The following is a 12,737-nucleotide window of genomic DNA, read 5'->3' on the forward strand; positions in this document are numbered from 1 at the left end:
CAGTTTTAACTTCCTTTAGCTTTTGAAGTTGATTCTTGACCTGTGACTGTGAGTTTTTAATTTTCTGATGATTTTTATTGATTTTCTTTTCGTAATTTGTTTATTCTTTTGAATGTATCTTGTTTTTCCTGGACCTCTATGCAAAACCATAGGGGTACTGAGGGAGATATTTTAAGCTTTTGCTTCTCCCTCAAATAGAAATGGTTTTGTTTTTAATGCCTACCGGGGCCGGTACCCCCTGAAGACGTCGGCTTCGGTGGTCATATTTTTATTTTATTTCATTTGTTTTGTATCGTTGAATAGAACTAGTTATCCTTCTACGACTGCAGATTCTTCTACAATTAACGTCGCAGGTTACGAAGTTTAACTTCTTCCGCGCGGAGGGACTTCACGCACTACTTTTTTTACGAGTTACTAAGCATCAAAATGGGTCCTGGACTTTATAAACACCCTGTATATCAGTACATAAAGTGAGGAAAAGAAAGAGACCGAATCGAAAATAATTTAATCTAGCAATAATCGCAAAACTTCTGGAAAAATAGAAAACAAAACACAAATAGCAATATACACGAACATATAAGGCTAGAAAGCAGAACAAATGAAATGCACTTAGCATTATCTTGCAAAAAAGGTTTAGAAATAATTCGTAACTATGCTGCCAGATTTCAAAATATTAAATTATGCGTCCCTTAAATTAATACATCCCACTACTCTCTATCTTCGTTTCATTTTCATATATTTATATTAAATTAATCGTGCCTTAAAAAAATATTTCCCACTACTCTATTTTCTCTTTAGTTTCAGATTTTGAAATCTGGCCAGAAATATGGTGAATTTCATTATATTCTGGTACTTTTCACCATAGAGATTTCTCAGTGAGCCTGAAACTATAGACACATATTTAATAAATAATTAACATTAAAAAAAATTAAAACCTAATTCTCTTTTAACAGTTAGTCAATTAAATTTGCTTTTGAGAACGCTTCAGCAAGCTTGTCAAAATTCATAGCTTTAGTTAGAAAATGCGCCATCATTTCTATGAATTTATTATACTAAACTTCAATATTTGTTTTCATACAGTATGCTTAATGCGATTAAATTATAATCTCGCATAGTTAAACACAGAAAACTACATATATTTGTTAAAAGTTTTATAGTTTTTAGTTGGAATCGGCTCAAAAATAAATCACTACAAAGAAAATGAAGAATATGGATTTTGCCAAAATAAAAAAATTATAATATTTTTGACCCAGAAAAATTATAATTTAATTGCACAATTCATCAAATGCATAAAAATTAACTGTTTCGAACAGTTTAAGCATTCATTTTATTGTATGTGTAAAAACAGGCGATATCCATCTCCATATAGTTACTTGAATTGTGCTGACTTTCAAAACGGATTCTGGTCTTTTATAGGTAAAGTTTTTCACTATATAATATTATTTTTTCCCTATTTTTTGCATAATGTAAGGGAGAAAAAAAATGAAACTGAGATTTCAGATGAGTGATGAGTAATTAACCATGTCGACATTTCGGTCACTTAGCAATGATTGAACTCTTAGACTTGCTGGAATGATGTGATGCAATAAGTGAAGATGGAGATGATTTGGAAAAGTATCGATTTTGTCTCAAGGACAGAGTTTGGAAGCAGAAGGTCGGGAGAAAAAGTACAAAAGAAAGAAAAGTTTTCTTACACAATTTTATATGTATATATAAAAAATTTATGTAATTTTACTGTAAATTGTTACAATTTTTGCTCTTTGGTAATCTAGAGAAAAATTTTAAATTTTAACATTTGAAAATTTATAATCGCGGAAGACCTAACCTTTAATTTTTTTTATATCATACGATCTGAAATATACAGGGTGACAAAAATAAACTGACCACTCTGAATAACCTCTGATTAAATGATGAAATCAGATATTCACATTCAAAGACCCAATCTTAATGGTTCGAGGAGATTTACCTCAAATATGCAAATTAATTAGTGCACACGGTCTTTTAAGAAATTAGACACAAAAATGTACTTTCTCGGAATAAACGTACCTTTTTTGGACGAATTTGGATTTCTGACCCCCAAAACAAAAGGGGTAGCCGCTGTAGGGAAAGTATAGTCCCAATAGTTTAGTCAGGAGTCATGTTAATTTTACTTTTTACGTATTTTGCCATATCTTGATTACTTTTTAAATTAATCGAAAAGCTTGACGCAAAATTATAAAATTCGTTTATCGAAATATAATTACATTGAAAAAATAAATAATAATATTTATCGTTATTTTTTATTATTTTATGAAAAAATTGACGAAAAAAATAAAGTGTAAGATATATGATTTTTTACGCCATTTTAAAGTAGGTGATTTTTCCTAACAAAATTCCAAGTTTGAGTGAAATCGGGGGAATTTTTGATGAGAAATCGAATTCGAAATATACAACATTTTTAAAGTTTGATTTCCCAAGAACAATTCGACTGAGTTCGCTGAAATTTTGCATTTTGCCAAGTGAAATTACCTACTTTGTAATGATGCAAAAAAATTGTATATCTTAAAATAATTTTTTTAACTATTATTAAGTAAAATAATAATGGGCAGATGCCCTTGCAAAGGAAGCAAGCGACGAAGATCAACCTCGAGCTGTCACCTGTGCAAATGCGAATGCCCAGGCGAAGGATATTCAACGAGCTTTTTAGCAAGGCAACAATCCCCGATCTAAACTGCCCAAGAAACCTCTCCTCTACAATAGTTGGGCTACATACTAGACATTTCAAAGGTACGAAGATCTCACACACCAATCTAAAATCCTATCCCATCTGCAAGTACTATCCTCATTTGCAACTAACTCCAGACCATGTTTTTGACTACCAAGCCATTATCGGCTCCCTCTTTCAACTTGGAGCACCCGCCCATCGAAATTCTCCACGGCCATCGGGCTCCAGAACTTGCAAATCTTGTTATCAAGACTTTTGGAGGACTCTAATCTTTGCACTAGCACTGCATGCATAGACACGACAACAACAAATAAAATAATAAATATTTATTAAAATTTATTTTTTGCTTTAAATTATATTTTGACAAATGAAATTAGTAATTGTGCGCAAAATGTTTTCGATTCACTTAAAAAGTTCTCGAGACATGGCTAAATGCAAAATTAGCATTAGGCCTTCCAAACTTTACATCACTCTCCTGTCCAAGCAAAGGGGACTATGTTTATTAGATCAATTCTGTAAATGTTAATTGCATAAAATCAAATAATAAGCAACTATATAATATTTGACAACTTATAAAAAACTGTTGATTGCAGAATTGTATTTACATAGTTTTTTTTTCAGAAAACTTTTATAGGAGATCTAAAATACCGCTTCCTTGATATTTCCAATCGTTAGCAGGTGACGGCCTTGTATTTTACAAGAATCGAAGTATGGTGCTGAATTGACTAAATATTCATCATCAGTTTATTTGCGAAAATTAAATGTAAGGAATTAAAAACATCTTCTTCTTCGACCTTTGAGTTCTGTCCGATGATGCAGGACTTCTTAAATGGGATGGTCTACATCTGTTCGAATGCCATCAGCCATAAAAGCGGTTCGAATGCCAAATCTGCATTAGTTGTTTCCATGCATGGTGTGCTAAGACTCATGCTTTTAGTACTCTTTTTACTTTCAACTTATGCAATTAATTATGTGGGTACCCATCTTTCGCATACTACAGTATGGGTAAGACATGCGCACTGTAGATTTTAAATGCCTTGAAATTTAAATCTATTCGGATTCTGAACAAAATTTTGCTTGCATACCATATAAATTAAATGTATCATTTAGGTTATTTAATTAGTCATTTTGTGATATTTTGAGAAAATTATTAATTCTGCTTATTTGTCCCCTGCTCTATCTTTACAAGAGTTCCTACTATCTAAATTCGTTAGAGAATTACGACTAACGGGTAGTACTCTGTGATGGGTCGAGTGCAAATATTTTCGAAGTAAAACAAGATTTTATTCATAGACTAGGAGTGAAGGAAAAGATATTTTTATTCGACGGAATCTCAAATTTACAGCTATGTAAAAATGCTTTTAAAATTATTCTATTCAAATTTTATCATAGAAAAATTTTATGTGAAAAAACATTTATTTTGCGAAATAAATATTACCATTTCAAATTATTGTAGGTCTACTTTTTACTTTTATGAAGATATTTAAGTTATTACAAGGCGAAAGAATTGTTAATTTTTTGATAAAAAAAATTTGTTTTCTTGCTAAGAAATTGTTTCGAGGTGAAAATTTTCAAACAAACTGAAAATAAAGTTGCACTTTTAGATTTATGAAGCCAACAATACACATCAGCAATTTGATTTATTATTTTTTTTAATTAGTTTTGCAACTTGTTATTTTAAATATTTTCTCGGCTTCAATATATGTTCATATTAATCTTACAGTTATTTTTTTATCAGTTAAGATTTCATGAATGAATTCTTAATTGATTATTCTATCTCTTTATAGAGGAGTAAATTAGTTATTTTAATGCCAATTTAATTTTAAATTTAAAACAATCGTTTTATTTTGCTTAAAAATATTTATTCCGGTAATTAAAAATATGTTAGTTAAAATAGCGATTAAAAAAATTACCAATTTAATTTTTTTAAAATTATCAACAATATGCTGTTTTTAATTAAATTTCTATTCATTTCAGTTTTATTATTAACATATCTTTTAGATAAAACATCGCATGATACCAAAAAAATTAAAAAATAAATTCAATAAAAATCACTGTGAAAGCTAAAAGATTTCAACATGGAGGAAGAAAGTGAAAATGGAAAGTAACGTCACTATGTGTTGTAACCATTCCATTTTCTCCCTCGTAGCCCCAATGTTTTGAACAATTTTGAAGCTATTGTCGTTTCTCTCTAACTAAAGTTAGTTGTCAGGAGCTCTACCGCATATTAATGGTGGTGAATAGGAAACACCGTGTAATTTCCACTTCTATAAATACACACACCACGCAGCTAGCTTTGCCTCTAAGGACCATTTCGAATAATCATATAATTTTGACCCAAATCTGACAACCTGGATAGCGCCTGAACTTTTANTGTTATTTTAAATATTTTCTCGGCTTCAATATATGTTCATATTAATCTTACAGTTATTTTTTCATCAGTTAAGATTTCATGAATGAATTCTTAATTGATTATTCTATCCCTTTATAGAAGAGTAAATTAGCTACTTTAATGCCAATTTAATTTTAAATTCAAAACAATCGTTCTATTTTGCTTAAAAATATTTATTCCGGTAATAAAAAATATGTTAGTTAAAATAACGATTAAAAAAATTACCAATTTAATTTTTTTTTTAATTATCAACAATATGTTTTCAATTAAATTGCTATTCATTTCAGTTTTATTATTAACATATCTTTTAGATAAAACATTGCGTGATACCAAAAAAATAAAAAAATAAATTCAATAAAAATCACTGTGAAAGCTAAAAGATTTCAACATGGAGGAAGAAAGTGAAAATAGAAAGTAACGTCACTATGTGTGGTAACCATTCCATTTTCTCCCTCGTAGCCCCAATGTTTTGAACAATTTTGAAGCTATTGTCGTTTCTCTCTAACTAAAGTTAGTTGTCAGGAGCTCTACCACATATTAATGGTGGTGAATAGGAAACACCGTGTAATATCTACTTCTATAAATACGCACACCATGCAGCTAGTTTCTCCTCTAAGGACCATTTCGAATAGTCATATAATTTTGACCCAAATCAGATAACCTGGATAGCGCCTGAACTTTCAGCCCTCTCTCTCCAAACATTTTTCGTCTCTTTTGAGGAATAAATAAAGATATACATGGTGATGCAAACTTAGATCGCAAATGTATTTATTTTTATTCTAAACTAGCACTAAAATATTTCTAAACGAATAAATCATTTTTAATTTTAAACAGTTAATTGAAAAAGTACAACAAAAAAAATTGAAGAAATCGTGTACAATTATTTATCGAAGACAAATATTTTTGTTGCTATATATTATTTTATGTTTGTAATATTATTGTTTGCTGAATAAATAACAATAATCTTTTTAATCTTTATAAACTCGAATATATGTTAATAAAGCAATCAAAATACTGAAAATAACTTTAAATTTAGAGATTAAAATTTTTTCAAAGACTGCAATGGTAAATTAAAAGCTAGTAATTAAATCTAAATCTATTATTAATCAAGGAATTGAACTAATTCATTCCTTCAAATATTTTTATCTATTTTTGAGAAAGAAATAATTACGCTGCTCAATAATTTGTCAGTATTATTTAATTCTCAGTATTATTAAATTAAATTCAATTATATTCCCTCGTGTTTTAAGAAATTTCCTTATTCAAAGTTTGCATTTATTCCTTTTGAGTTTTAAATTAAAAGCTAAACTTAGCATTTTAGAATATTTAAAAACAACATTTGTTATCTGTTATTAGTTATTTTGAAAAAATATAGGAAAATGGAGTATTTAATTTACGTATTTCTGCACGTTTTGACGAGACTAGTCAACCATAATTATATCACAATTAATAGACTTAAGCAATGAGATCAAAATTGCATTTTGGAATATTATTAACAAGAACATATTTAACGCCTGAATGAAATGAAATATCTGAAGAAACTGAAGCTGAAAGATGTACTTCATAACGCACGCATTTTTTTTCCTTGCTGCATAAATTATTCTGGTGGAAAAAGTCGACATGTTTAAACGTTTAAAAATAGACGTCTATTCTAATGACAGATTAGACATGAATGAGAAAAATCAAATTTCGAAAGGAATGTGAAATTGCCAATTAAGAAATGGTTAATTAAATAAAAGAAAAATTTTTTTGGGGGGAACCATGATAGCTGAGAAAGGCAAGTCAGAGCAGAAGGCGTTTTGAAACTCTGTGGTGGTAGGGCGTAAAACTCATGTTATTAACTGAAGAATTAGCATTTATATGAATAAAAACCGATTTCAGACCATCAAGATAGGCTATTACGACGCAGGTGAAAATAATTGTAAGGTTATGTGAGTTAAATTTATGAGAAAATTTCCTAAAATGTTGTGCAATTGTTCTTGAAAACGGACAAATTTATCATGCTCCTATAAAGAAAATTTTCAAACGCATCCGGTTTGTTCAGTGGTAGATTGCCCTGATACAGGATTTTGAAGGAACTTATTCAAGTTAATAGGGTGAGATCCTCTCCATCTAGTGCATGGAAATGCACCCTGTCCTGATTTGCCCCTCTCGGCGATCATGGTTCTTCTAGTTTTATTTTTCACTTTCATTTTCTTTTCCATTTTTCTATAGTCAACATTGCAATTTCATTTTTAAATCTATTTATTTTTGTTATTCACTTCGAATGAGTCTTAAAAATAGATGCCTATATTTGAACGCTTGAAATATGTCGACTTGTTCTACATTTATATTAAATGTAGCAAATAAAGTGTTTGCGTTATAAAGTTGTTGTTTTTACAAGTGCCATTTGCCAATGTCAATGAGCCTGCTTGAAGACCATGTGCTTCTTGTTTTTTAGTAGCGCCATCTATGACCAAGACTACAGTTTTGCCACACACATACGTCACATCCGGTTTCACAGGGAGAACTCATTGTCACACTTTTCATCCATCAGCAGATTGTAATTTTGACCTGAATCCGAAAACGATGAATCTTCAATTCATTACCCCCAGAATTATTGATTTTTACGGGAACTTGGGGGGCTTTGCGACCCCAACAGATGTAACGTGCACTAGTCACCATTTAATACACCGGGATTCTTTTGCTACCTGGAAATAAAATAAAAAAGCATTTTTCAAAAAAATTGCTTGTTTAAAAACTTTTGTTTATTTTTTTTTTTTTAAGAAAAGTCTTTCCGAAGTATAATTAATGTCTTTTCAATATCCTTTCCTAATTTTTTATCCTGAAAAGATAGGAAAAAAAATGTTAAAATACCCTAATATTTTTGAAAACAAAATTATCTTACTGTAATCATTCTTTAAAAAATTATTTTTAAAAGGAAAGAAGAGCAATTTTTCTTTCTTGGAAAGAAAATTTTCTAAAAGTAATCATCTTTAAAAGTTTTCGGAAAAATATTTCCTTTCCGAGATATAAAATAAAAACGTAAGAATACGAAAAATATTTTAGTTCCATCTTATTTTATGATTTTCTGAGCACAAATCTTACACCGCATCTTTTCTTTACAAATTGATACATCTGAAAATCAGTAATCTACAATTGATAAAAAAAATATGTTACTAAAAATAGGTTTGAGATCTTTTTAGTAAGAAGTAAATGCAATATTGACCGCACACAATCGAGAAAGATGATTGATATTCTTTGGAATTCCGTTAAACAGCAGAGAAAAGACATACGTTTATATGATAAAAGCAAATAGACTCAAGACTCATAGAAGCCCAACTCATTCTTCTCATCCAGGATATGTTCTGTGTGTAAAACTCTTGGACAGGTGTTTTTTAATTTATGTGAAAAAAATTGAGCGGGGTTCTGGGGGTTATAAAAACTTAAAGTCACCAAAATAATTTAAAAAGAACAAAAATACATTGAATTACTAGTTGCCAATATTATACTTATCAAACTAGTAAATGACGGTAATGCCCTTTGTTTTATGTTTTACTACGTTCATACTAAATATTAAAATCCAAATTTTTCAGTGGACCTTTGCATCGAGGATTAAAGAACCACTGAAAGGTGTACAAAAGATCCTATCTTGAACCACAAAGGTATACATTTCTGTTAATACATAATGAGTAGTATAAAAAAGGCTTTCAAGCAATTAAGGCTGAGAATAATTGAATACACCATAACTCTCGCCTCCCAATGAGGTGAACCGAGTTCGAATCTCAGCGAAGGCTCGTCCAATTGAATTCCTCACCCATCTCGCACTGACCACAGTGCTGACGTAAAATATCTTTAGTGGTAGCTGGATCGTGGGTTAGAGTCCCCGTGCCGTCAGGCTAGCGGTGGAATGTTTCTGTGGTTTTCCTCTCCATGTAACGCAAATGTGGGCGAGTTCAATCAAGAAGTCCTCCAGGAAGGCAAATTTCTCCCAATACTTGATCCAGAAGCCCCCTTGTCTTGTGGATTGTGTTCAAAATTTCAAGACTACGGAGTTGAACGTTCGTAGTTGTGTTGTACACTCAAAAATGAGTCGGCTGTTCAGCGACTGTTATGAAATGAAATAAAATTGAATACAGCGCATGCGTCGCCCGAGAGGTGAAACAATCTGGCATCAACGGTAAAAAGAGTTGCCGAAGGAATCAAATATTTTTAATTTTCTCTACATTTAAAAATTAATTAAAAATCGTCTAATTATATGTTTTTTTTTAATTCTTTTGGACCTTAAATGAATAGAAAAGTGCACTGCATATGTTATATAAATGGATGTCGCAATTTAAAAATTTCGAGGGAACTAAAAAGTGTGTTTCTCAAATTATTTTTTTCTTGAAAATGAAAAAATCATCCTAAGAAAAAGAAATGAGGCGGTTCACTTCGAAGGGAAAGGTCTAATTTTACGTTAGATATCAAACCAAAATTCTATGATATATATTTTTTTTGCTAATTTTCACAGTGCGTAAATATCGAAAAATTCACATTTAAAATATTTAATAATTAAAAATTTAATATGAAAATCGAAAATCGGGCTTTGTAATTTGTTCGCAAATATACTCATTTCGCCTCATGTTGAAGTCATGTTCGGTATACTCGCAATCTATTATGCGGATACACCTGCACACACAAATTCCTTATTTTACATGCATGTACAAAAGATACAGTAAAAAAGTTTATTTATTCAAAACTACTGAAAATTACATCACCGCTTGCTACTTCAGTGAAAGATATTTGATCATTACGAATTTAAATATACTTTAACTTTTTTTAAATCTTCCACTAACAGGTGATAAAAGGGTGAGAAATTTCCTTATTATTGGTTAAAGTACTGCATTTATTGTTGAGGTATCAAGTTTATGTGTGTTCTTGAGAAAAACTTTTCATTTCTTTGTTTTGAAGCTTCATCACAAGCTATTTTTTGCTATTTTAATCTTAGTAATTATCATAACTAAGAACTGTTAATCATATTTGAACACAACTTATAATTTTACCCTTTCATACTTTTTATAATGGATAGTTAGATGGATAGTTTTAAAATGGATAGTTAATCTTTTTATAATGGATGTTAGGAATAATAATTGTAGCATACACTACCCTAAAATAAAAAAGGAATTATTTTCAGTTTTTAATTTTTTTTTCATTTTTAATTTCTCAAGAAACACTAAAAACTTTTTCAGATGTTTAGATCATGCAACAAATTTTAAAGCTTTCAGAGATTTGAGGGACCGACAATAATCTACAAACGAGGAAAAGTATTTTTGAGCCCCCTATGCCATAAAACATTGCATAAGCTTGTAACTTGCATCAATTACTTTTTAATTTGCAATAATTTCATGATATATTGTTAACTTAGTTTAAAATATTTAAGGAGATATGATTACTGTCACAAAATAAAATTTTTGTCTTGCTTTTTTTTCTGCAGTAATTTTGAAAATATTAAACAAAATTAAACAAAATTTCTATAAAAATTTTTAATTAATAACGAAATTATTATTTTAAATTTATTAAAAAAAGATTGTTAAAAATTGCGCATGATATGAGCATTTAAAGTAGTTATCTTATGCAGCGCAAACGTGGAAAAAATTCTAAAAAATGGTTTTTCTTAAATAATTTTGTAATGAATCGTATTTAGTAAAGAAGTTCGATTTGAATATTTTAAAACTTTAAAAAAATTTCTTGTAATTTTTTATTATTTTTTGTATTTTTTTAAAAAAGTGTGTGAATGATATTTACAACCTTCACAATTGTACGAAAATGTTTCACAAGGGTTCTGGGTTTGAATCCCGGACAAGGCATGGATGTTTCTTTCCCTTTATCTGTGTTCTATGTCCTTTGCGTGTGAATGAGACCCGCCCTATAAACGGGTTGTGGTAGTGTGACGTGGGCGACGCTGCTCCACCACCGTGGCTTCGCTACTGGTGCCCACTGGGTAACGAAAGGAGAATTAGCAGTTCTGGCACTTTCCGTGGCTAATGGACAATAGCTCCAAGTGCCCGCCATTACAAAAAAAAAAGAAAAAAGAGAGAAAGAAAAAAACCTCTTCATTACTAAAATCCAATATTTATCTTGTTCTGAAATGTTTCCTAATATATATATTTAAATAAGAAATATGGTACATAAGAAGTTGTGTTTTTTTAATTACTTAGGAATGCTTAAAAAACGAATTATTTGTATATTCTTATATGTTTGATGAATGAATAAAATCTATGAAATATTTTTAGTATTTAAATATAAAATAGTGTATAGTAGTCTTAGTGTTAATTTTTAATAAAATTGTATAATTCTGTTACTATACATAAAATGAATACAAAATTATGTACTATTTAGAAAATAAATTATGGTATATTTAATATAATCATTAAGTACTCGTTTATCTCCTTTTTATTTAAAAATAGTTGCTATATTGGAAATACTCTATTTTACTTGTATATTAAAGTGTAGAATTAGTTTGATTTAGTGCAACAAATTCAGAAAACATAACATAGAAATGACTAAGTTGTATAGGAGTAAATTAGTGCAGTGTACTAGCACGTGATGGATTGGTATGGAATAAACTGTTCAGACGGCCAAGGCTAACAGCTGGCTGTGGTGCAAAGATTTAACATCCTGAAAAATTCCTGTAAAATTTATTGTAAAATTAAAACTTTTTTTAACCTTTGTATAGATTTTATATATTTTATTTGCTAGCTGGCTAAAAGATATTGTTTTAAATGCGTTTACTATTTTTAAGAAAATTGCATTTTTTATGGAGGGGCATTGTAATTTTCTTTAATGTCTATAAGATGATTAAGGTTTCTTTATTTGTAAAATAAAATATTTTTAACTGTTACTTTTAAAGTTACTGGTTTTCTGTATAAAAGTTATTAAATATATATTGACCTATAATAGTTGCATAAATTTACCTCATAAAAAGTTGCATAAATTGCAATTTCTATCACAATAAAAGTAAGGTTTTTTAGTTATAATTATCAGTTTCAATCTACAGTTAGTACAAAGTAAAAATTCCAATTGTCTGCCCTCTTATTTACGTATTTCTTGTTTAAATTTCGAAAGCTTTTCTACGAAAGCTTTTGTATGAACAATTCAATTTCCCTTGTAATTTATGGAATTAGATTGTACATGAAATAAAAAGCAAAATTTCTAATTAAACTCTTTTATAATTTTCTTTTATTAGTTTAATGCTTTTAAACTGATATTTTTCTCTATTCGGCACTGAAAACTTTTATTTTAGAATAAATATTTTATTTCATATTTAGACAAATTGTTGAGTATTAAGTTAAAATGCAACAGCAGTTTATTTTTGAAAATATCTATTTTAAGTGTCAGGAAAAAAAGAAGTCAAAATTCTAAATTAATAATGTAAATAATCTTTATTGTATAAATAATTTAATGTATTCAATATATAAATAAAATTCTAAACGTAATTAAATTTAATCAAAAATATGTTTTCTAACTAATCTGTTCTACTAAAAACGGGTTTTATTTTCCCCGAAGCTATTTTTCCCGAAATTTGATATTACCTCTCGAGCAGTCTCTTGGTGAGCATAAATAAAAATGATAAAAGTGTTGCAACATTAACGTTATTTCTAAGCATCGAACTTTTTTCAG

General features: G+C 29.2%; 1 protein-coding gene across 1 annotated transcript in view; it reads right to left on the reverse strand.

Annotated features, from left to right (window-relative positions):
- LOC122274121 (uncharacterized) overlaps positions 1–1,742 on the reverse strand; it is a 30,285-nt gene extending 28,543 nt beyond the window's left edge. Inside the window, exon 1 of the mRNA XM_071183810.1 lies at positions 1,697–1,742. The gene's annotated coding sequence lies outside the window, so the exon portion shown is untranslated. The remainder of the gene's footprint in view (positions 1–1,696) is intronic.
- Positions 1,743–12,737: the final 10,995 nt, after the last annotated feature.

This window comes from Parasteatoda tepidariorum, chromosome 7, assembly GCF_043381705.1.
Source record: "Parasteatoda tepidariorum isolate YZ-2023 chromosome 7, CAS_Ptep_4.0, whole genome shotgun sequence".
NCBI lineage: Eukaryota > Metazoa > Arthropoda > Arachnida > Araneae > Theridiidae > Parasteatoda > Parasteatoda tepidariorum.